The 24,614-nt window shown below is 40.1% G+C and overlaps 1 non-coding gene across 1 annotated transcript; it reads left to right on the top strand.

Annotated features, from left to right (window-relative positions):
• The first annotated feature begins 16,142 nt into the window (after positions 1-16,142).
• Positions 16,143-16,248, top strand: LOC140821665 (small nucleolar RNA R71). The gene has a single exon (XR_012115795.1). It is a non-coding gene; the product is annotated as a small nucleolar RNA R71 (small nucleolar RNA).
• The last annotated feature ends 8,366 nt before the right edge of the window (positions 16,249-24,614 follow it).

The raw sequence follows: 24,614 nt of genomic DNA, 5'->3' as shown, positions 1-24,614 counted from the left end.
CATATGCGCGAGACGTGTTGCACGTAGAGTGAGCCATTTGCCTTGTTGCATGTATGTGTGTGTGTGTATATATATATATATAAATATAAACATTTACGTTTAATCTTCAGAAACGGGAAATTGAAGGAAACGTTGGTAAAAATTGTCCTTGAATCTTAGGATCGCAGTGCAAAATCCGTCCGTCTGATTTTGAATCCGACTTCGGTACTGTGTTCATATCAATACAAGCTGCAACTGGACGTAAGTTTTACTACGTTTTGACATGTCTTGAAATTATGATATTGTCAGAATTGAATGGAATTCATACATGATGTTTTGGACATGTTAGACATCATAGAATCTAAGTCAGATTTAGAAATGGGATGATTATGGAATTGTTATAATTTTCTGAAGTTAATTGACTGAGATATGATACCAGATTGTATCGGTAGTGATTATGAGTTGAGGGAATTATTATCTGGTGATGTTGTATTGACCGGGATATCGGGATTGTGCAGTTAGACCGTTGATATTGAATTATTGATCAGATTGGTATCGATTTGAGTAGTATATTGATATGATATTATTGATATTGTCATTACCAGATTGAGGAATCGACAGAGTTTGAATTCCAGATCGAAACTACAAACGAAAGGTATAAGTCAATGTGGTATTGGGAGATCAACTGGAGTCGGTTTAGACTTGAGTTTCCTTAAATCACATACTTTACTTTATTGCATTGATATTTACATTGATTTGATTGATGTACTTGTTCTCTTGAATTATAGATAGCAGGTATTAGACGAGTAATCTTGTGACTGAAGTGCCTGATAGTGGTGGGATCGCCACGGGCACATTGCACGATGTCACCAGATAGTATAGGAATCTTGGGAAAGATGTGCCTGATAGTGGCGGGATCGCCACGGGCACATTGCACGATGTCAGAAGATAGTATAGGAATCTTGGGACTGATGTGCCTGATAGTGGCGGGATCGCTACGGGCACATTGCACGATGTCACAAGATAGGATATTGGCGATAGGGCCACAGTCCATGACGGTTAGGTCAGGACACTGGATGTTTGATTATATCTACGTGGATAGAACTGGAGTCTTTTCTATTACTGTTGGTCGATATAGGAATACCCACATCTGGAAACCGGGATCCCTAGACTAGGATTGAGTCAAGCCTGAGTCGTGAAGTCACTAGCATTGTCGACAGTTTGATATTGATTATATTTCGGCTTTTGATATATATTGCTGTTATCTATCCATGCTTTTATGTTTATCATATGATTGCATGTTTCGTTGATTTATACTGGGATTATATTCTCACCGGAATTATCCGGCTGTTGTCTTGTTTGTATGTGTACATGACAACAGGTGGGACATGATCAGGGTCCAGGAGATGAGGAGAGATCGTGATAAAGTGGAGACTTCGGACTTTGATGTATATAGGGTTTTGACCCTTAAAAGTAGATGTTGAACCTTAGTTTGTACTGAATTGTATACGGTACAGGACTTGTACTTTATTTTATAATGAGTTGTATATTAGTCTGATTTCACTACATTCCGCATTAAAAAGAAAAAAATTTTATGACCCTAATTACTTGATTAGTAAATTGATCCTGATGATGATTAAGAATTGATTAGTGTCCGGGTCCCCACAGATGTAAAGTAATAGTATAATATATGTGAGTACTAGTATCGTTCTACTAAAGACTGTATTTGACAATTATTATTTCTAGTTATCAAATCTTTAGCAACGAACATTTGATTGATTGATTATTACTACTATGCTCAAATAAACATGCAAATAAAAATATTCAAGAATTAAATAATGAGATATAATATCTGGAATGGTTGATTTAAAATTCAGTGAGAAATGAATTTGTTGAGAATATTTGTTCAACTACCCCTTGTTATTTAATTAATTCGTTCGATAGTGATTGTATATTTCCGACATGATTTCCTATACAATTAAACACACTCTCTGCCAAACTAATTCTATTCAGTGAAGTAATTAAATGTCTTTAATTATTTATCAAGAGTGAATCGCATGTAGATCCATTAAATCCACTAGTTTTCGCCCTACCGGACTATGACTATCGGCGCGTATCCAATTTCATATGTCAATGTAAATTGTAGATCCACGGATTATGTTACTCGTTCCTATCACAAGCTATTCTCTCGAACTCACTCTCAATATAAAAACGTTGTTAAAGTTAGCTACGCTCTAACAACATAATGAAAAACAGTAGCATATTCAAAAACAAAGCAACAATAAATATATAAATTAATTAAATCAAAGTCTGGGGTAGGATCCCCTTCAATCCCAACAAATATTTAAAGTTAGCTACTAGAATTCATAGTAAAAATAAACATAACAATGTTTAAATGATAAAAACTAGATTAGAAATACTAGACTAGACAAGATCTATGAAGAGCTGTGCCCGAAAATCTTCGAATCTTCGAATCTTCAATCCAAGCACCAATTCCTCTCCACGGCTTGTGGTGGCTCTGAATAATGATGAATCATCCCTGATTTTGTGCCTCCACACCATACCATATCCTCCACCTTCATAATTAAGGGAAGAAATCGTCCAAAAAAATCTTTCCTAATTTTCAAACATGCCTGGGCGGACATAAGTTTCCGCCCGGGCGCATGGCTTGCGCTGATCTTAAATTTTAATTTTTATTTGACAGGCCCGGGCGGAACTCGCAAAAATTCTTTTTCTCACACCTTGAATGCGCCCGGGCGGACATAAATATGAGCCCGGGCGAAGGTCTCTCGAATTTCTTTGGTTTATGCACGAATTTCCTGCATTTTCACCAACTAAACATATGAGCAACAAGAAAATATAAATTATGCTTAAATAACACAAAATGCATGAAATCTAAATAATAAATGCAACACAATGGGACATAACATGTGGGGACCCGGACGCTAATCATCTTCTTAATCGTCTTTGGGATTTAATTATCAATTCAGATATATAGGGTCTAAAAATTTTTCTTTTTAAAATGTAACTGCGGAAGGTAATGGAATCTACATAATATACATCTTTGTACAAAACTACAATTTAGTATAAAAGTACAATTCTGTACAACCTAAGTCTAAGGTTCAAATACTAAACTTCTAGTATTTAGAATTAATCTACAATAAGTCCGGAATCACCACGCTAACTTGTCTTCTCTCATCGTCATCTCGACCCTGATCCAGCCCCACTTGTTGTCATGCACACATACAAAACAAGACAACAGCCGGATAATTCCGGTGAGAATAAATCCCAGTATAAATCAACGAAACATGCAATCATATAAAACAATATAAAGCATGTAATCAGGTAACCGATATATCTATCAAAGTCTGAAACATAATCAATATTAATCTGTCGACATAATTCTACGATTCAGACTAGACTCAATCCTAGTCCAGGGATCCCGGTTTCCAGATGTGGTATTCCTATATCGAATTCCGTAATAGAAGGAACCGTATTCCTATTACTCGATATAACCAATATCCTGGTATTCCTATATCGAATTCCGTAATAGACGAATTCCCATTTCCTATTACTCGATATAACCAAACATCCGGTGTCCTGACTTATCCGTCATGGACTGCAGTTATATCTTTAATATCCTATCTTGAGACATCGTGCAATGTGCCCGTGGCGATTCCACCACTATCAGGCACTTCTGTCACAAGATAAATCGTCTAATACCTGTCATCTAAAATCAAGAGAACAAGTACATCATCAATTCAATGCAAATATCAATGCAATAAAGTAAAGTATGTGATTTAGGGAAACTCAAGTCCAAACCGACTCAAGTCCATCTCCCAATACCACATTGACTTATACCTTTGTCTTCTCCGTCTGACGAAGACGATGATCTATCCATATCAAATGTCCTTGTGTAGCTCGTGTCGAGAGGAACACGATACTGCTTTCGGATTCGAATTCTGATACACGGATTCTTCAAAATCACAAATCTAAAAGGCGTAAGGATTTTTCTCTCAACAGCTCGGCCCTTTCTGAAGTTTCTGAGGAATTCGCACTGCGGGTGCGGTCATACATGCACCGCGGGTGCGCTCATGCCATGTCTATCACTACATTTCTCGGCAGCTCAGACCGCGGGTGCGCTTCCTACAAGACCGCGGGAGCGGTGTCATTAGCGCAGGTGCGCTCCGTCTAATACCGCGGGTGCGGTGTGGCTACGGGATCACCTTCGAAATTTCTTCACATGCACCGCGGGTGCGGTCGTGCTGGCACCGCGGGTGCGGTCTTGCAAACTTCTAAATTTCTAATTTTTTATCGTTGCAACACCTTATAATCTTGTCTTTTCTTCCCTCAATGCATGTCATGCATTCTCATATCTTCCGAGTCTCACGTTAACGAAGATTAATAATCTTGGTTTATCAATTCGATAATTCTCGTGCATTACATTTCTCCCCGTCTTAGATCTGAGTTCGTCCTCGAACTCATAAGTAATCAATTTAGATATATCAGGAGAAGTGTATACGAGCGTTTAACTTGAAACTCAATCCCTGATTCCAATCTGGAATAAGAATTCACTAAGTATATCATCATAATACTTTTCCAATTCTTTCTGACAGAATCAATCTTATCTTATTGGCTATACAACATCCGTATATGCCAATCCACAGCTTATAACATATCAGTACTATAAGTTGTTATCAATTCTGTTTATCCTAATCAAGGACATATGAAATCTTCAGTTTCAAATATCAGTCGTCATCATCCGACGTTGGTTTCTTCAATCTGTTCATTCTGAACTTATCCTAATAGCTATCGTCATGCAGTAAGTCATACAGTGACAATAAATCATCTCAATTAGTGCTAACATCCATCACTAAAGTTCTACCAATGTCTTCTAATATCTGGATAGTAAACTCTGACTATCTATCAGTCAGTGAATCATCTGCGACATAATTTATGAGGTAATCTGCCATAAGTGCAAAATAACTCAAAAATCACAATCTGATATAATCTATTTCAACATTCTGTTTAATCTGACCTTTTCTTGACATCGATCTTGTCATTTGGTCATGTTTGTACATCATCTTGTACAAACTAATAGATATAGATTGAACAATCTGTCAATCATAATCATATTATATCACAATCTGGAAAATATTGGGATAATCTCATTACGAAATTCATCGAAATATACTCCCCATGTCGAATCAGAAATATACTAAGTATGTAATAACTCTTCTGATTTCTCTCTTTCTGTCTTCTCTGTTAGCGATTCAGACATATCAGTACAATTTCTGCCAACATTTCTGTACAAATTCTGTTATAACTGATTTAATCTATCTATATCATACCTGTCTGTTCGAATCTCATACATTCTCAGTCAGCAAAATGAACACTGAATCCACTACAATGCATTTCTGACACGGTCTGTAATTTCAGATTCAAACTATTCGGTATAAACAAATCACTTAATAATAAAATTTAAAGAAAAATACCTACCTGGTATTCGGCTCTGATTATAAATATCAATTCTGTTATACAATTCTGAAACACTCTGACACATCCTGATCTCATTTCTGAACTGCTGTAATTCTTTAAATTAACTCTGATACAATTGAACTGTATATAATCTCAACGGTTCACAACAATCTGTATCATATACGGATTCAAAACAACAGTCATATCCAATCAGATACGAAATAGCAGTAACCTATACAGATCTAGTGAGTTCAAGGAACTCATAAACGGTAATCTCTGGCAATAAGATTGCTTCTGATTAATCCAACATGTCTTCATGTCATTCTGATCAACTGTTATATCTCATCTGCAAATAAAAATATGCTCCCCCAAAACAATATAAAATATCTCAAATACTGATTTAGAACAATAACAATACCCAGCAGATATAAAGCAACAGTCGAATAAAATAATCTGTCCAATCAGAAAAATTACATTTCTGAAATTTCTGATATTTCTGAACTTTCTGGTCTTTCTGACATCAGTCTCGTTCTCAGTTACTGATCTCTGTCTCAACTGTATCAAAATCTATCTGTATACTAACTTCAGATATCGCATATTCTGAATACAATCTGTTTCAAGCGGAATTCTTATCTGAATAATTTCTGTATACAATACTCACAATTCTGAGAATATTCAACAAAATCTTTAAATATTCAGTATAATTTCCAACTACTCGAGTCAATCAACCAGACACTGCAAATATATCCATATATCATAGATATAACGAGTATAAATCTTCAGAATATCTCTAAACATACTGAGACATGCCAAAGAGAAACATTACTCCAATGTAACTCCTGTTCTGTATTCTGCTGTTAATCTTTCAAATCGTTCAATTCGTTCTGTATCATTCTTGATATTCAATATCATTATGTACTGATTCTACCATACTATCAATATCTGATCTTAATTCAATTCTGCAATCTATCTTTCTGATATAAAGCAATATGAAATCTTATCTGGCAATATCAGCCAACTCGTACAATACTGGCAGATATGCCAATATTAGGCTCGATTTCAGTATATCTACTGAATACATAAGGATACCATCTGTTCCTTTCTGTATCAATCGAGTCATAAACAACACAGATATCAAAGGAATTCGAAATCTAGAATCCTTACTGTGAATCTCTACTCATCAGCCCTATCTGGTCTGACTCTTACCATTTCTGGAAAAAATTCTACAATATGTCTGTACTTATTCAGCATATGCTTATCAATAATGCGTTCAAATCAGGAACACAAGTACATCATAAGCTATTTCTATTTCATTCTCATCTTACTGTAGTATACAATATATACAGAAATCTCTGATATCAACACTTGCTCAACAAGCAAGGACATCAATACTACAGTACATACAAACCCAACAGATACAGCATATCTCCATGCAACTCAGTCAAAAATATTCTTAACAAATGCATTAGTATATATCAATACATATGCAATAGAATCATAAAGACTAGTACCTGTTGTGAATTCTGAATCTGTGGTTTCAAGTGAACTCTGTTCCCTACGATCTTCGGGAACGCTTCTGGGACAAACTTTAGCAAAGTGTCCCGGCTGTCCACAAATATTGCATCTACTAGTTACTCCCTGGCATTGTTCAGTGGAATGTCTTCCTCCGCAACTTCTGCAATACACTCCAGTATAACATGGACCAGAAACACTAGAGCTAGATGAATCGCTTCCTAGCTTCTTGAATGGCTTCTTTCGAGCTTTCAGCACATCTTGCTTCCCACTCGTACTGCCGTGATCATATCGAAGAGGAGATTGCTGTGTCTGAAGTGGCTTCACACACAACCTTTTCAATTGTCTAATCAGACTCGCCTCAGCTCTCTTCGCTCTACTCAGGATGTCAGAAAAATGGTAAGGTCGCTGCAAATTCATAAATGCAACTACCTCTGAGTTCAACCCTCTGATGAACTGATTTACTATAGCTTCATCATTTCCAGCTAAATGAGGAGCAAAATGCAGTAGAGTAGAGAATTTAGCAATATATTGGTCAATATTCAGCGGCTCTTGGCTCAAATTCTCAAACTCTAATTTCTTGTCCTCTCGGTACGAAGCTGAAAAAAATCTTCGATAGAATTCAGTTCTGAATATTTCCCACGACATCACTGTACCTCTTTGTGCCCACATTCTTCTACTGGTAATCCACCAACTCCTGGCGGCTTCTCGTAACTGATAAGGCACCATTTGAACCCTCTGTTCATCTGTACAGTCAAGTAAATCGAACAAGATTTCTATATCATCAAACAAGTTCTGACAATCTTCAGATGTCTCGGTACCATTCAGAACCGGTGGCTGTAATAACTCAAATTCCTTCATCTTTTCTTCTAACTGGGTTTCTGATAAATCTCTCTGTTCAGACGAAGTACTGCCCTTTTCTGAAATTCTTCGAGGCGGTATATCTGAATATCAAACAGATTAGTACACCATCTATACAATCTGTCTCAGCCCTCCTCTGATCATATACCTCTGATTCAGACTCGGTTCTGATCCAGGCTTAGTAATTACATGCTGCAAACAACTCAGATAACAAGCAACATGTAATAGGGAAAGCAATAAATCATGCTAGCACACACAATGTAGTCAACATTGAAATAAATCTCATGCTAGCAATCACATGCAAGGACAAAAAATTCAATCTACCCCGCTCATTCTCTGCTGTCTCAGTCTGAAGAAATCTATCAACTCTGATTATCTCAATCTAAAGGATCTATTGTTCTGATAATCTAAGTCTAAAGGAACTATAAGCTCTGATACCACCTGTTGTGGGGACCAGGACGCTAATCATCTTCTTAATCGTCTTTGGGATTTAATTATCAATTCAGATATATAGGGTCTAAAAATTTTTCTTTTTAAAATGAAACTGCGGAAGGTAATGGAATCTACATAATATACATCTTTGTACAAAACTACAATTTAGTATAAAAGTACAATTCTGTACAACCTAAGTCTAAGGTACAAATACTAAACTTCTAGTATTTAGAATTAATTTCAATAAGTCCGGAATCACCACGCTAACTTGTCTTCTCTCATCGTCATCTCGACCCTGATCCAGCCCCACCTGTTGTCATGCACACATACAAAACAAGACAACAGCCGGATAATTCCGGTGAGAATAAATCCCAGTATAAATCAACGAAACATGCAATCATATAAAACAATATAAAGCATGTAATCAGGTAACCGATATATCTATCAAAGTCTGAAACATAATCAATATTAATCTGTCGACATAATTCTACGATTCAGACTAGACTCAATCCTAGTCTAGGGATCCCGGTTTCCAGATGTGGTATTCCTATATTGAATTCCGTAATAGAAGGAACCGTATTCCTATTACTCGATATAACCAATATCCTGGTATTCCTATATCGAATTCCGTAATAGACGAATTCCCATTTCCTATTACTCGATATAACCAAACATCCGGTGTCCTGACCTATCCGTCATGGACTGCAGTTATATCTTTAATATCCTATCTTGAGACATCGTGCAATGTGCCCGTGGCGATTCCACCACTATCAGGCACTTCTGTCACAAGATAAATCGTCTAATACCTGTCATCTAAAATCAAGAGAACAAGTATATCATCAATTCAATGCAAATATCAATGCAATAAAGTAATGTATGTGATTTAGGGAAACTCAAGTCCAAACCGACTCAAGTCCATCTCCCAATACCACATTGACTTATACCTTTGTCTTCTCCGTCTGACGAAGACGATGATCTGTCCATATCAAATGTCCTTGTGTAGCTCGTGTCGAGAGGAACACGATACTGCTTTCGGATTCGAATTCTGATACACGGATTCTTCGAAATCACAAATCTAAAAGGCGTAAGGATTTTTCTCTCAACAGCTCGGCCCTTTCTGAAGTTTCTGAGGAATTACGTGTCATTCGCTTATATATATACTGCATGCATAAAGGAAAACGTGGCACGCCTCTTCGTGCAGCACGTCGCACCGCGGGTGCGGTCATACATGCACCGCGGGTGCGCTCATGCCATGTCTATCACTACATTTCTCGGCAGCTCAGACCGCGGGTGCGCTTCCTACAAGACCGCGGGAGCGGTGTCATTAGCACAGGTGCGCTCCGTCTAATACCGCGGGTGCGGTGTGGCTACGGGATCACCTTCGAAATTTCTTCACATGCACCGCGGGTGCTGTCGTGCTGGCACCGCGGGTGCGGTCTTGCAAACTTCTAAATTTCTAATTTTTGAAATTTGTAACACCTTATAATCTTGTCTTTTCTTCCCTCAATGCATGTCATGCATTCTCATATCTTCCGAGTCTCACGTTAACGAAGATTAATAATCTTGGTTTATCAATTCGATAATTCTCGGGCATTACATAACACGGTATGAAAAACACGTAAAATCCACCTATATCAACCCCTCAATACTAACCTTTTGCTCGCCCTCGAGCAAAACAGGTGACAAGAAAAAAAAAATCGAACATGACACAAAGTAGCTCGACAGTGAATTCATAGTCATCAACTAGCCTCAACGAAACTCAACATATTCCCTTTTCGATCAATGTAAAAGCACAAATCTTCGCACTTCCCTTCGTTTAGACGTTGTTTCAAATAAAACCTGAACGTGTATGTGTGTGTTGTTAGTCCTAGCATCATAAATGACAGAGGGATCCATTTTCAACCATTGTCAGATAGTTAAATCAGTCTATTAGTTTAAATCTTACTCTCCTTTATTCCTCTGCACTCAGTAATCACCAGCAGCGCCCCTTTTTATATTATCTCTTTTTTTTTTTACTGAATTGGAATACATTAATAAAAGGACTATATTATAACATTTCATCTCAGATCCGAATCCATGTGTTTTACATTTTTAGCCTGGAATAGAATTTCATTCCTTTATTCGGCTCTTCAACACCTTATATCTCCAACTTTAGCAAGGAATAGGATTTCATTCTTTTATTAGGCTCCCCCACACCTTACATCTCCATCATTCTTTTTTTTAAACTCTGCTGATAGATACCTCGATTCAAGAGAATATCGTCAAGTTCAATTTACACCTTCAAACATCTTCATTCCCCACTTTAGTTTTAAATTGTCACCATATTATCATGCATGCTTCTAGTTCTAACATTCGTGCAAAGAGGATTCAGCATTTTAAATAAAACTTCATGTCTTTACCACAGTGTGTGCTAAAGGAGTGCGATTGTACGACAGACAAGGCATGTCTTATCACCTCTTAATCATCCCTAGCTAACAAGTGCTACTTCTAACATTTTCGGCTGACACACACCAATGCAAAAACGACTAAAACTAAATGTCCACCAATAAAACAAACAAAGAAAAAAAAATGAATACATAAAACCACACCCATCCACCCCCCAATACTAAAGTCGAGCAGTGTACCCAATGCAAGAAACTATAGAAAAAAAGACAGATAGTGTATAACAAAATAAATGCAATATGACCTAAACATGGAACAAAAACAGAAATAAACAAAATGATCTAAACGAAATACAGGAAATAAAAAGAAGGGACAAAAGTGACTCCCCTCTCAAAGATAATCCTCCTCGCGCGCCTCTAGTTGAATGACGCCAGCTTCCGGCTCTGGTGCATCAGCATAGTGGAACTGAAACGGTGGCAGAAAAGCTGGCATGGGTGGTGATAAAAGGGTCGGGTCAATACCACTGTGGCTCAGGGACAGATGCAGCATGGCATCAGTGGCGGCCTGATATGTCTGAGTCACAGCATGCCACTGTAACTGATAGTCAGCGAATGCAGCAAACTGGTCCATCCGGTCCTGAATAAGGCGACGTCGAGGTCTGGGGGCCGGTGGTGGGGGCTGCTCTGGCAGTGGATCAAAAGTCAAACCGTCCCAGATAGGTCCAAATTGTGGAAAGGCCTTGGTCGGGGGCAACCATTAATCATCATCCTGAAAAACGACCCCAGCTCCCGCACACAGCTCGGTGATAATATGGGGAAAGAATAATGCCACATTCGGATTTTGGATACTCATCTGGATTTGTGAATGAATAATTTTCCCCGCATTAAGTGGCACATGGGTCACCAATGCATAGGGCCATACTCCCCTCTCCCTCCGTAGTTCGTTAGCGTGCTCGACTCGTATCAATCGTGTGGCAAAAAAAACATACAACATTGCATCTGGGACTAACTATTTCTCGGCAAAACAATTACACGATCCAGGTGTGTTCCACGGAGAACCTGGATAGCAGATTCTGCGCATCATCAATGCTAAGTCGAGGGTTCACTGCCCATGCCATATATAATGAATCATCCACAGCCGGTGTCTCAAGCAACCTATTAATCTCCACAGAACTAAAATCCACCAACTTTCCTCTCACATATGATTTATTATCGCTCCGCTCTACCGCATTGGCATAAAATTCCCTCACTACCGGTGAAACCGTGGCTTGCGGTTGGGCAAAAAATTTTGTCCAACCTTGACTAGCAATCTGATTAATAATTTCAATTTGCACCACCAATTGGAATCCACGCTCACGAAGAGGAGCACGATGTATTTTCGTGTGTTCATAGTGTTCTCTAGCGGTATCGTTCACAAATAATTGAGAGAATTACGCGATGAAGATGAAGAGGCATGAATTACCCGTGCTTTATTAAGCGCCGTCGAGGAGGTGTGTTGATAGAAGTCGTGGTGGCCAGAGGCTTCAGCGGTGCTGGGAAAAGTGGGCACCGGCGGCCGGAGAAATTCAATGGTGGCCGGAAATTTCAGTTCTTGACGGGAAAAATCACTTTTTGAAGCTTGTTGAAGGTGATGACGCAAGATTTTCCGTCGAATTTGCACAAAACAAGGGATTGGAGTGAGATTTAGGGAGTAGGCGTGGAAAAATCGAAGGTGGAAGTAGGGTTCGAATGGGGAGAAGAAAAGAAAGTCTGCAGATTTTAACAGATTCGCGATCCGCCTGGGCGGAAATAAGTTTCCACACAGGCGGATGGATTGCGGCTTTTGAAAAAAAAAATTGAAAAGAGGTGCGCCCGGGCGGACATAAATGTGCGCCCGGGCGGAAGCTTCACGGTTTTACACCCATTTTTTTAAGTAAAACATTAAGAACATAAACTAAAAAATCGAATTAAATACAAGATAAGGAAAAGAGAGGTAGTTCTCAATTTATAGTCGAGAGCTTGACTGTCGGTCAGTTTCAGTTCGGATTGTCTTGGAACCGGGAGATTCCAAGTTGAGGCTCAACTGTGCCACCCATGTAGTGCTTCAGTCATTGGGCATTGACCGTAAATGTCTCATCCTTTCCATCTTGCAATTCTACAGCTCCTGATGGGTAAACATTGGAAATCACGAATGGACTAGACCATTGTGACTTTAATTTTCCTAGAAACAGTCGAAACCGGGAGTTGTAGAGCAGGACGTTTTCACCTTCCTTTAATTCCCTTTCAATGATTCTCCTGTCAGGAGCCCTCTTTGTATTTTCCTTGTATGATAGTGCGAGGTCATATGCCAGATTTTGAAATTCCTCCAACTTGTCCAATTGAAGCAGACGTCGTTCACCTGCATCAGTAAGTTCAAGTTCAGTGCTTTTGTTTCCCAATATGTCCGATGCTCTAACTCTACATGTAGATGACATTCTTTACCAAACAATAACCTATATGGTGTATTTGCTCAAAAGTTTCTCCATGCTAAAATATAATCTCTCATCCTTGTCTTGACCCTGATCATGTCCCACCTGTTGTCATGCACACATACAAAAACAACAACAGCCGGATAACTCCGGTGAGAATAATATTCCCAGTATAAACAACGTATACATGAAATTATACAAAAAAATATATAAAAACATATTAAAATCATCAATAACATGTATCAATCTGAAACATGAAATGATATAAAACTATAATACAAACTCATATCTCTAACTCGACTCTGATCTAGTCTAGTCTAGGGATCCCGTTCCCGGATGTTGGCATATCATATCGAATCTCAGCAATCGAAGTCGATCTACTTCTAAGCAACATCGATATAAACCAATCATCTAATGTCTAGGCACCTCTGCCACAGAATTGGAACCTCTGCCACTGACTCGTTCTCGTAATCTATCTTCTTTTCTCTGCTATTATATAAGTCAATAAATAAGCATATACATTCAAATAATACAAAGGTATTAAAATCAATAACAAAAAAGTGTGTGGTTTTGGGAAACTCAAGTCAAATCTGACTCAAGTCGATTTCCCGGTTAACATTGATTTATACCTTTCTTTTGTCGATTTCTCGCTCTGTCAAAGTTTTGAATTTGAAGCATGTCAATACTCAATATCTTTTCGAAGCCTGTAACAAGAGGATCACGGAAATAAACTCAGATTAAAAATCAGACGGTTGGATTTTGCGCAAACTTCAAATTCCTAAAATAAAAGGCGTAGCCTTCTTTTCGTTATGTGTGTGTGTGTGTGTGTGTATATATATATCAATGCATGGCAAGAAAAACGTGGCATGATTCTTTGCACTGCAAGTCTCGCGCATATGCGCGATCCACCTTTTTTCAGCGCACATTGAACAGGACTTACCCATTCACTATCAGATATAGGATAAATAATACATGCATCAAGGAGTTTGATAGTTTCTGCTTTTACTACCTCTTGCATCTTTGGATTCAATCTTCTCAAGGTTGCAAAAGAGGTGAGTACTTGTCTTCCATCAATATCTTGTGCATGTATACCGATGGATTGATCCCTTTGATATCCGCCACTTTCCATGCAAATGTACTTTTGTGTGCTATCAAGACTTCCAGCATTTTTTCCTCCATCACATCTGTCAAAGAACAAGAAATAATCTCAGGAAGTTTTTACTCAATTTTCAGATGTGTAGGTAATGGCTTGAGCTCCAGAGTTGGTGGCTCCTCTAGGCTTGACTTTGGAGGGATCAAATCTCTGCGCTATCCTAAATCCTCCTGTCTCATCCTTATTAGCCTCTTCCATGGCTGGTTGGCATTGAGGTATTCCACTATTTCGGCTTTCTCTGCATCCAATTCATCTTCTCTCAATTCAGTCGTGAGAGTGGCTTCCAAAGGATCTCTAATAGCACCCTGCACATAGTTAGACACAAGAGCATCAAAAGCATCAATTCTATAACAACTATCAGAATGCAGTGTGTGCTTAAAGGCATTAAAAACATTGAAAGTAATCTCCTCTTCTCCCACTCTCAATCTGAACTTCCCTTCTTGCACATCAATTAGGGCCTTTCTAGTTGCAACAAATGGTCTCTCCAAAATCAAAGGCATCTCCACATCCTCCTCCATGTCAAGTAACACAAAATCTACAGGAAAAATAAATTTGTCCACTTTCACTAGCACATCCTCAATCACTCATCATGGATACTTGACAGATCTGTCAGCTAGTTGTAAAGACATCCTCGTTGGTTGAGGTTCTCCCAATCCAAATTTCCTAAACACAGACAACGGCATAAGATTAATATTATCACCAAGATTGCACAACACTTTATGAAAAACTACATCACCAATCATTCAAGGAATAGAAAAACTCCCTGGATCTTTTAGTTTTGGTGGGATCTTTTTTTGTACCAATGCAGAACAATTCTAAATCAAGTTTATCATCATGTGATCCTCCAACTTCCTCTTATTAGCTAATATGTCTTTCAAAAATTTAGCATAACTAGGCATTTGTAACAAAGCATCAGCAAAAGGAATATTGATATGAAAGTTTTTAAATACCTCAAGAAAAATACCGAATTGTGCATCAAGTTTTGCTTTTTTCAATGCTGCAGGAGAAGGAGGAGGTATAACAATTTTAGATTGTGCAATGGTTGCTGGTGTATAGTTAGAAGACTTACCTTTTGATGACTCAGTCTGTTCATCCAGTGCTTGGTTTTTTTCTGTCCTTCTATACTCTAAAATTTTTCCACTCTTCAACTCGATGGCCTTCACTTGCTCTTTTGGATTCGTCTCTTTGTTACTTGGCAAGGTGCCTGGCTCTCTACTTGCTATGATGTTCGCTAACTGTTCAATTTGATTTTCTAGCCCCTTTATTTATGCATCTTGGTTTTGGAGTCTAGTTTCGGTAGATGAGATGAATTTAGACATCATCTGCTCCAAATTTGACTTCTCTTCTCTAGGAGTATCAGATCTTAACATCGGTTGTTTCCCATATGGTTGTCCTTCTTGTTGTCGATTCTGACTGTTTTGGTCACCCCATGAGAAGTTGGGATGTTGCATCCATCCAGGATTGTATGTGTTCAAATACGGGTCATTCCTTGGACATTTTTGGACTCCCACTTGATTCACTGGTGCCCCTTCTTGCACATAAAAGGGATTTCCATCTTGACAATCCTTAACATAATGTTCTCTTCCGCATTTTTCACAAAATATATCTTGAAGATGCATAGCCGTGCCACCCATATTCAACCCATTCAATTTCATGTTCAAGACATCAAGTTGAGTAGTAATAGCGGAAAGGTCAGTTACTTTGTGAACTCCTGCACTTCTTCGTTGGTTGTTCCTTTCAGATTGAGGATGATAGCTGCTAGCAGCCATCTCCTCCAATAACTCGTATCCTTTCTCAGCAGTTTTTCTCAGTAGGTTTCCACAAGCAGCAGCATCTATCATAGTATGATTAGGAGTGAGTAAGCCATATTAAAAGGTTTGAACGACTAACCCAAGTGGCAGTTCGTGATGAGGACATCTTCTTAGTAGATCTTTCAAGCGCTCCCATACCTCATATAAAGACTCCTGCTCGAATTGAGCAAACTTGGTGATGTCTACCCGTAGCTTCATGGTCTTAGATGGAGGAAAGTATTTGATGAGAAATGACTTAGCCATATCCACCCATGTGGTGATCGAACCTACAGGCAAACAATTTAACCATGCTTTAGCTTTATCAAAAAGGAGAAAGAAAATAAACGCAATTTAATAGCATCATCAGAAACTCCATTAAATTTAAAAGTATCGCAAATTTCAAGAAAATCTACGATGTGTGTAAGGCTCGAGAATTATCAGTATCATTGATGTTAGACTTGTAGAGATAAGAATGCATGAATTATGGGATTTTGAGCGAGCAGGGCCGAAGCCACACCGCACCCGCGGTGCTAGGATATACAGCACCCGCGGTGCATTGACAGAAAGTTGATGGATTTGTGCGAAGCAAGACCGCACCAGCGGTGCTAACAAGACCGCACCCACGGTGGTGAGACCGCACCCGCGGTCATGCAGGGACCGCACCCGCGGTCTAGGTGCTGCATTTTTAGATGAACTCGCCGTGAGCACAGCGCACCCGCGCTCTTGAGCCACCGCACCCGCGGTGCTGCATGCGGAAGTGCCACCTTTGTTTGTGCTTATGACACATGGCATGTATATATATAGAGTCTCATGCTGATTCATTCTTCTCCATTTTTCAGTAGAGAGAACCGAGAGCTTCTTCCAAAATTCCTCAAGTTCTTCATGGCTTTAAATTGAGCTCGTACAAAATTCATCCATGCAAATTTTGAGATAAGTAGGGATTATAGATCCTTGCATCGTTGGCTACGAAAGGATGTAAGTATTGTTCTTTCCAGCATGTCTCGATATTTATGTGTTGGAGAAGTCATGATTTTATTGAAGGAAAGTGTTCTTGATAGGGTGCACATTATAGAAATGCAATCGGATTGATTTTCGGTTATCGTATGCCATTATTTCGAAATTCCAGCCTATGTGTATGATGGTGTACCGATTTTGAAGTGATAATGAGATTATTGTGATGTTGATGAGATTATGATATTGTTATATGTTGAGATTGAGTTATCGGTATCGCTAGAATACGCCGTTATGCCGTCAATTTGTAACGAGATTTATTATTGACTGGAATATGGTGTTGCTTTGAGTTAGAGATTGATATTGTGTGTATCCACATTGCCAATTCAGATTTATATTGGCTACATTGAACTTGAGACTTCGACTACGATACTGACTATTCGGCAAGAAAGGTATAATTCATGTGGTCACGGGATTGCACAACTCGATTCAGATTTGATACGAGTTTCCCTAAATCACATACTAGATTGTTATTACATTTGATTATGTAATGTATTGTTTATTGATTTATATTCGAGTCCTGAGATAGGAGATATTGGCAGATTGGCCAAAACTAGACGTTTCGGTGTATCGACGCATAGTAGTAGATATTCTCTATGTGTAGACCCTCGATACAGAGTTGACCGAAGTCTAGGAATAAGACGTACCGTCACCCCTAGTGATTGGGTAGGTGACAGACCGTCTTATTCACACCGGGATCCCTAAATTAGAAATGAGTCGAGTCAAGATTTAAATGTTGAATACAGATTTGTATTCTTCTACATGTTTAGATTTGCATTCATGTTACTTGATATATGCTATGCTTTTGTACATGATTATTACATTGCATGCATCCATGTTTTATACTGGGATATGTTCTCACCGGAGTTATCCGGCTGTTGTCGTGTCTGTATGTGTGCATGGCAACAGGTGGGGCAGGATCTGGGTCACGAGGAAGATGAGAGATTGTTGATAGCGTGGAGATCTCGGGCGTGCAGCTTACTAGTTGTTGTACTAGACGTGTACTGAAAACTTTGAAATACTAGTGTATGATTGTACAAAACAGACATGTATGTACGTTATGTTGTTTATTTAATACAAAGACATGTTATGCTTTAATTATACATTTGAATTAATGTTAAAAGCAAAATTTTGACCCACATTTTTGAGCAAATATCCAATAAATCCCAAAAGAATTGAGTTAGAGCCCGGGTCCCCACAATAGGTGGTATCAGAGCATTAGGTTCTGTAGACCGAGATAGAATAGAATGAGTGGGGTAGATCGAGTCATCTTCCTTGCTTTTGAGATGCTAGCATGATTTATTGCTTTCCTTATTGTATGTTGTGGTATTATCTGAATTGATTTACAACATATACTTGTCAAGCCTGAATCAGAACCGATTCTCGATCAGAGGTTATGATCAGAGGAGGGCTGAGACAGATGATATTGATTTTATACTAATTAGTTTGATAATCAGATTTATGCCGCCTAGATGTATACCACAGCCAGAGCAGGGTAGTACATCTTGTGCACAGATGGATGTTACCGCTACGCCGATGGAGACCTTATTGAAGAGATTTCAGTCTTTCCATCCGCCTACCCTGAAGGGCACAGAGAGTGCAGTAGAGTGCGAGAGCTGGCTTGATGATATCGAGATGTTGTTTGAGTCTTTGGCGTATACTGATGAGCGACGTGTGAAATTGATAGGGCATCAGATGCAAGAAGTTGCCAAGAGCTGGTGGTTGACTACGAAGAGAGCCTTGGAGCACCGAGGCATTGATATCACATGGAAAGTCTTTAAAGATGAGTTTTATCAGCGCTTCTTCCCCGTTTCCTACCGAAAAGACAAAGGAGCTGAATTTGCGAATTTGAAGCAGGGACAGTGGAACATCGAGGAGTATGTTGCTAAATTTTCTGCATTGCTACGATTTGCACCGCATGTGGCAGGGAACGACGAGGCAGTGGCCGATCAGTTCATCAATGGGTTGAATCCAGATGTCTTTACTTTGGTGAACACGGGACGACCTAATACTTTTTCAGAGGCACTGAACAGAGCTAAGGGAGCAGAGGCTGGCTGATCAGGCAGCGAGGCGCTTCTTACAGTGTTCAGGGGCAGAGACAGCCACAGCCTACCACTCAGTTTCCACCACCTCCTCCTCGCTTCGATAGTGGATCTAGTAGTAGTGGCAAGAAGGAATTTTTGAAAGCTAAGGGCAAGCAGTTTAAGAAATCTGGGAGTAGTTCATCGAGTTCGAGTGGATCTCGACAGAGAGGTCAGGGGTCAGATTACAGTGGCGCGTACTGTAGTTCGTGCGGAGGGCGACATGCCACGGAGCAGTGTCAAGGAGTTATGGGACGCTGCAACATCTGTAGGCAACAGGGACACTTCGCCAGAGTTTGTCCCCAGAGAGTTGCACAACGATTCCAGAGCACAGGGTCATCAGCACCAGTGCCACAGATGGAGAGACAGGCATCCTCTGTACACTCCTTTCAGCCACCATCCACACAGACCCAGCAGAGACTAGGAGGTAGTCAGACAGTGAGTCAACCTCCGAGACAGCAGGCAAGGGTGTTTGCGCTGACAGAGGAGCAGGCGCAGGAGGCACCAGATGACGTCATTGCAGGTAACTGTTTCCTTTGTGGTTATCCTGCATATGTGTTGATAGACACAGGTGCATCACATACATTCATCTCTGAACATTTTGCATTGAGACATTTATTGCCTGTTGAGTCGATGTCGACGGTAGTGTCTATAGCTTCTCCGTTGGGAAGTGGTTTGATATCTGTGACTACTGTTAGACACCGTATGCTTCAGTTTGAGGGGCATGAGATCGATCTTGATTGTGTAGTACTTGGTTTAGCTGATTTTGATTGTATAGTTGGTATAGACATGTTGACCAAGTACATGGCCACTGTAGATTGTTTCCACAAGATTGTCAGATTCAGACCCGAAATGACAGATGAGTGGAAATTCTACGGCAAGGGTTCCAGATCTCGGATTCCCTTAGTATCTGCTCTGACTATGAGTAGATTGCTTCAGAGAGGAGCAGAGGGCTTTCTCGTATATTCAGTAGACCTACTGAAGTCGAGCCCAGCATTGGCAGATCTGCCAGTGGTTTGCGAGTTTGCAGATGTGTTCCCAGATGAGATTCCAGGGTTGCCTCCGGTTCGAGAGGTTGATTTTAGCATAGATCTTATGCCTGGTTCTGTTCCTATCTCGAGAGCTCCGTATAGGATGGCACCGATAGAGCTGAAAGAATTGAAAGCGCAGTTGGAAGATCTTCTGTCCAAGGGATATATCAGACCCAGTGTATCTCCTTGGGGTGCTCCGGTGCTTTTCGTTAGAAAGAAAGATGGTTCGATGCGACTGTGTATTGATTACAGACAGTTGAACAAGGCAACAGTGAAGAACAAGTATGCTTTGCCTCGCATCGACGATTTGTTTGATCAGTTACAGGGATCTTCTGTATACTCGAAGATTGATTTGAGATCAGGGTATCATCAGCTCAGAGTTAGAGACGTTGATATTCCGAAGACTGCATTCCGGACCAGGTATGGGCACTACGAGTTTATCGTTATGCCTTTTGGTTTTACGAATGCACCTGCGGTGTTTATGAGTTTGATGAACCGCATTTTTCAGAGATATTTAGATGATTTTGTGATTGTGTTCATTGATGATATCTTGGTATATTCGAAAAGTCTGATGGAACATGCAGAGCATCTGAGGATTGTATTGCAGACCTTGAGAAAAGAGCAGTTATACGCTAAATTGTCCAAGTGCGAATTCTGGCTGAAACAGGTTGTCTTCTTGGGTCATATTATATCTGGAGATGGTATTGCGGTAGATCCGAGTAAAGTTGAGGCTGTGATCAGTTGGCCGAGACCGACTTCTGTGCTGGAGATACGCAGTTTCATGGGTCTAGCCGGGTATTATCGTCGTTTTATCCGAGATTTCTCCAGTATAGCGAAGCCTATCACCCAGTTGACACAGAAAAATATGCCATTTGTGTGGTCCGAAGATTGTGAAGTCAGTTTTGTAGAGCTGAAGAAGAGGCTGACTAGTGCTTCTGTCTTGACGATTCCTTCAGGTACAGGTGAGTTTGTTGTATATTGTGACGCATCTCACAGAGGATTGGGATGTGTTCTTATGCAGCGAGGGCACGTGATAGCGTACGCCTCTAGACAGCTGAAGCCGCACGAGACTCGTTATCCGATTCATGATCTTGAATTGGCGGCGATAGTCTTTGCACTCAAGATCTGGCGCCATTATCTGTATGGCGAGAAATTTGAGATCTATTCTGATCATAAGAGCCTGAAGTACCTCTTTTCTTAGTCAGAGTTGAACATGAGGCAGCGACGATGGCTTGATCTGCTGAAAGATTTTGATTGCGAGATCAAGTACTATCCAGGGAAGTCGAATGCAGCTGCAGACGCCTTAAGTCGAAAGGTATGTGCGTTTTCCTTATCGACAGTAGGTGTATCGAATTTAGTAGAGGATTGTTGCTTGTCGGAATTGACATTTGATACAGAGAGTAGACCGTTGCGACCTGCTGTGATTCAGATTGAGCCAAATCTGATTTTGAGGATCAAAGAAGCGCAGAGAACCGATCCGAGCGTTCAGAAATCGATTGATATGGTCAGAGCTGGTCATATATCAGAGTATCAGGTTAGAGATTCTGTTCTGTATGTGAATAACCGCTTAGTAGTGCCAGAGGTTTCAGATTTGAGACGACAGATCATGTCAGAGGCACACTGTAGTCGGTTCAGCATTCATCCTGGTGGCAGGAAGATGTACAATGACTTGAAGACACAATTCTGGTGGAAGCAAATGAAGACCGATATTGCAGAATTTGTGTCTAAATGTTTGAATTGCCAACAGGTGAAGGTAGAAAGAAAGAAGCCCGGAGGTTTACTTCAGAGTTTGTCTATTCCTGAATGGAAATGGGACCACATTTCCATGGATTTCGTGACGAAGTTACCTCGATCTTCGCGGGGCTGTGACGCGATTTGGGTTGTGATAGACAGACTGACCAAATCAGCGTGCTTTATTCCGTACAGAATGACCTATCGACACGATCAGATGGCAGAGTTGTATGTCAGAGAGGTCGTCAGATTGCACGGTGTGCCGAAGTCGATCGTATCAGATCGTGATCCACGATTTACTTCTCATTTTTGGCACAGTTTGCAGCAGGCTTTAGGTACGACTTTACACCTGAGCACTGCTTATCATCCTCAGACAGACGGACAGTCAGAGCGGACTATCCAGACTTTAGAGGACATGCTAAGAGCGGTAGTACTAGACTTTGTTACTAGTTGGCAAGATTCATTGCCGTTGTGTGAGTTTTCATACAACAACAGCTATCAGACTAGCATTGAGATGGCACCGTTCGAAGCCTTATACGGAAAGAAGTGCAGATCTCCGTTGTACTGGGATGATATCTCCGAGGTACCAGAGTTGGGACCTGATATGATTCGTGAAATGACCGAGAAAGTGAAAATCATTCAGAAGCGAATGAAGACGGCACAAGATAGGCAAGCGAAGTACGCCATTGTCAGACGTAGACCGTTAGTGTTTGAGCAGGGAGACAGAGTATTTTTGAAGATTTCACCCTTCAGAGGCGTTGTCAGATTTGGCAAGCGTGGAAAGTTGTCTCCTAGATACGTCGGTCCGTATGAAATCCTTGAAAAGATTGGCGATCGAGCTTACAGACTTGCTCTTCCTCCTTCATTGTCTGGTATACATGACGTTTTTCATGTATCGATGTTACGCAGATATATGCCAGATGATTCTCATGTCATTCAGCCTGACGAAGCCGAGCTGGATCACACTCTGAGCTATGTTGAACGACCGATACAGATTCTTGATCGGAAGGAGAAACAGCTTAGAACCAAGACCATTCCGCTTGTGAAGGTTCAGTGGAGTCGTCATGGCATCGAGGAAGCAACTTGGGAGACAGAGTCTGATATGAGACAGAAACATCCCGTGCTATTCATATGATGTGAGTCTTCCTTTCAATTTTGATTATACTGTTTTGGGTATACTTGCATGATTATTTGCGTACGAGTTCGAAGACGAACTCCTGTTTAAGAGGGGGAGAAATGTAAGGCTCGAGAATTATCAGTATCATTGATGTTAGACTTGTAGAGATAAGAATGCATGAATTATGGGATTTTGAGCGAGCAGGGCCGAAGCCACACCGCACCCGCGGTGCTAGGAGATACAGCACCCGCGGTGCATTGACAGAAAGTTGATGGATTTGTGCGAAGCAAGACCGCACCAGCGGTGCTAACAAGACCGCACCCGCGGTGGTGAGATCGCACCCGCGGTCATGCAGGGACCGCACCCGCGGTCTAGGTGCTGCATTTTTAGATGAACTCGCCGTGAGCACAGCGCACCCGCGATCTTGAGCCACCGCACCCGCGGTGCTGCATGCGGAAGTGCCACCTTTGTTTGTGCTTATGACACATGGCATGTATATATATAGAGTCTCATGCTGATTCATTCTTCTCCATTTTTCAGTAGAGAGAACCGAGAGCTTCTTCCAAAATTCCTCAAGTTCTTCATGGCTTTAAATTGAGCTCGTACAAAATTCATCCATCCAAATTTTGAGATAAGTAGGGATTATAGATCCTTGCATCGTTGGCTATGAAAGGATGTAAGTATTGTTCATTTCCAGCATGTCTCGATATTTATGTGTTGGAGAAGTCATGATTTTATTGAAGGAAAGTGTTCTTGATAGGGTGCACATTATAGAAATGCAATCGGAATGATTTTCGGTTATCGTATGCCATTATTTCGAAATTTCAGCCTATGTGTATGATGGTGAACCGATTTTGAAGTGATAATGAGATTATTGTGATGTTGATGAGATTATGATATTGTTATATGTTGAGATTGAGTTATCGGTATCGCAAGAATACGCCGTTATGCCGTAAATTTGTAACGAGATTTATTATTGACTGGAATATGGTGTTGCTTTGAGTTAGAGATTGATATTGTGTGTATCCACATTGCCATTTCAGATTTATATTGGCTACATTGAACTTGAGACTTAGACTACGATACTGACTATTCGGCAAGAAAGGTATAATTCATGTGGTCACGGGATTGCACAACTCGATTCAGATTTGATACGAGTTTCCCTAAATCACATACTAGATTTTTATTACATTTGATTATGTAATGTATTGTTTATTGATTTATATTCGAGTCTTGAGATAGGAGATATTGGCAGATTGGCAAAAACTAGACGTTTCGGTGTATCGACGCATAGTAGTAGATATTCTCTATGTGTAGACCCTCGATACAGAGTTGACCGAAGTCTAGGAATAAGACGTACCGTCACCCCTAGTGGTTGGGTAGGTGACAGACCGTCTTATTCACACCGGGATCCCTAAATTAGAAATGAGTCGAGTCAAGATTTAAATGTTGAATACAGATTTGTATTCTTCTACATGTTTAGATTTGCATTCATGTTACTTGATATATGCTATGCTTTTGTACATGATTATTACATTGCATGCATCCATGTTTTATACTGGGATATGTTCTCACCGGAGTTATCCGGCTGTTGTCGTGTCTGTATGTGT

The sequence above is a fragment of the Primulina eburnea genome, unplaced genomic scaffold (assembly GCF_022965805.1).
Source record: "Primulina eburnea isolate SZY01 unplaced genomic scaffold, ASM2296580v1 ctg703_ERROPOS4507566, whole genome shotgun sequence".
NCBI classification, from domain to species: domain Eukaryota; kingdom Viridiplantae; phylum Streptophyta; class Magnoliopsida; order Lamiales; family Gesneriaceae; genus Primulina; species Primulina eburnea.
This window is presented reverse-complemented; position numbering and strand designations above follow the sequence as displayed.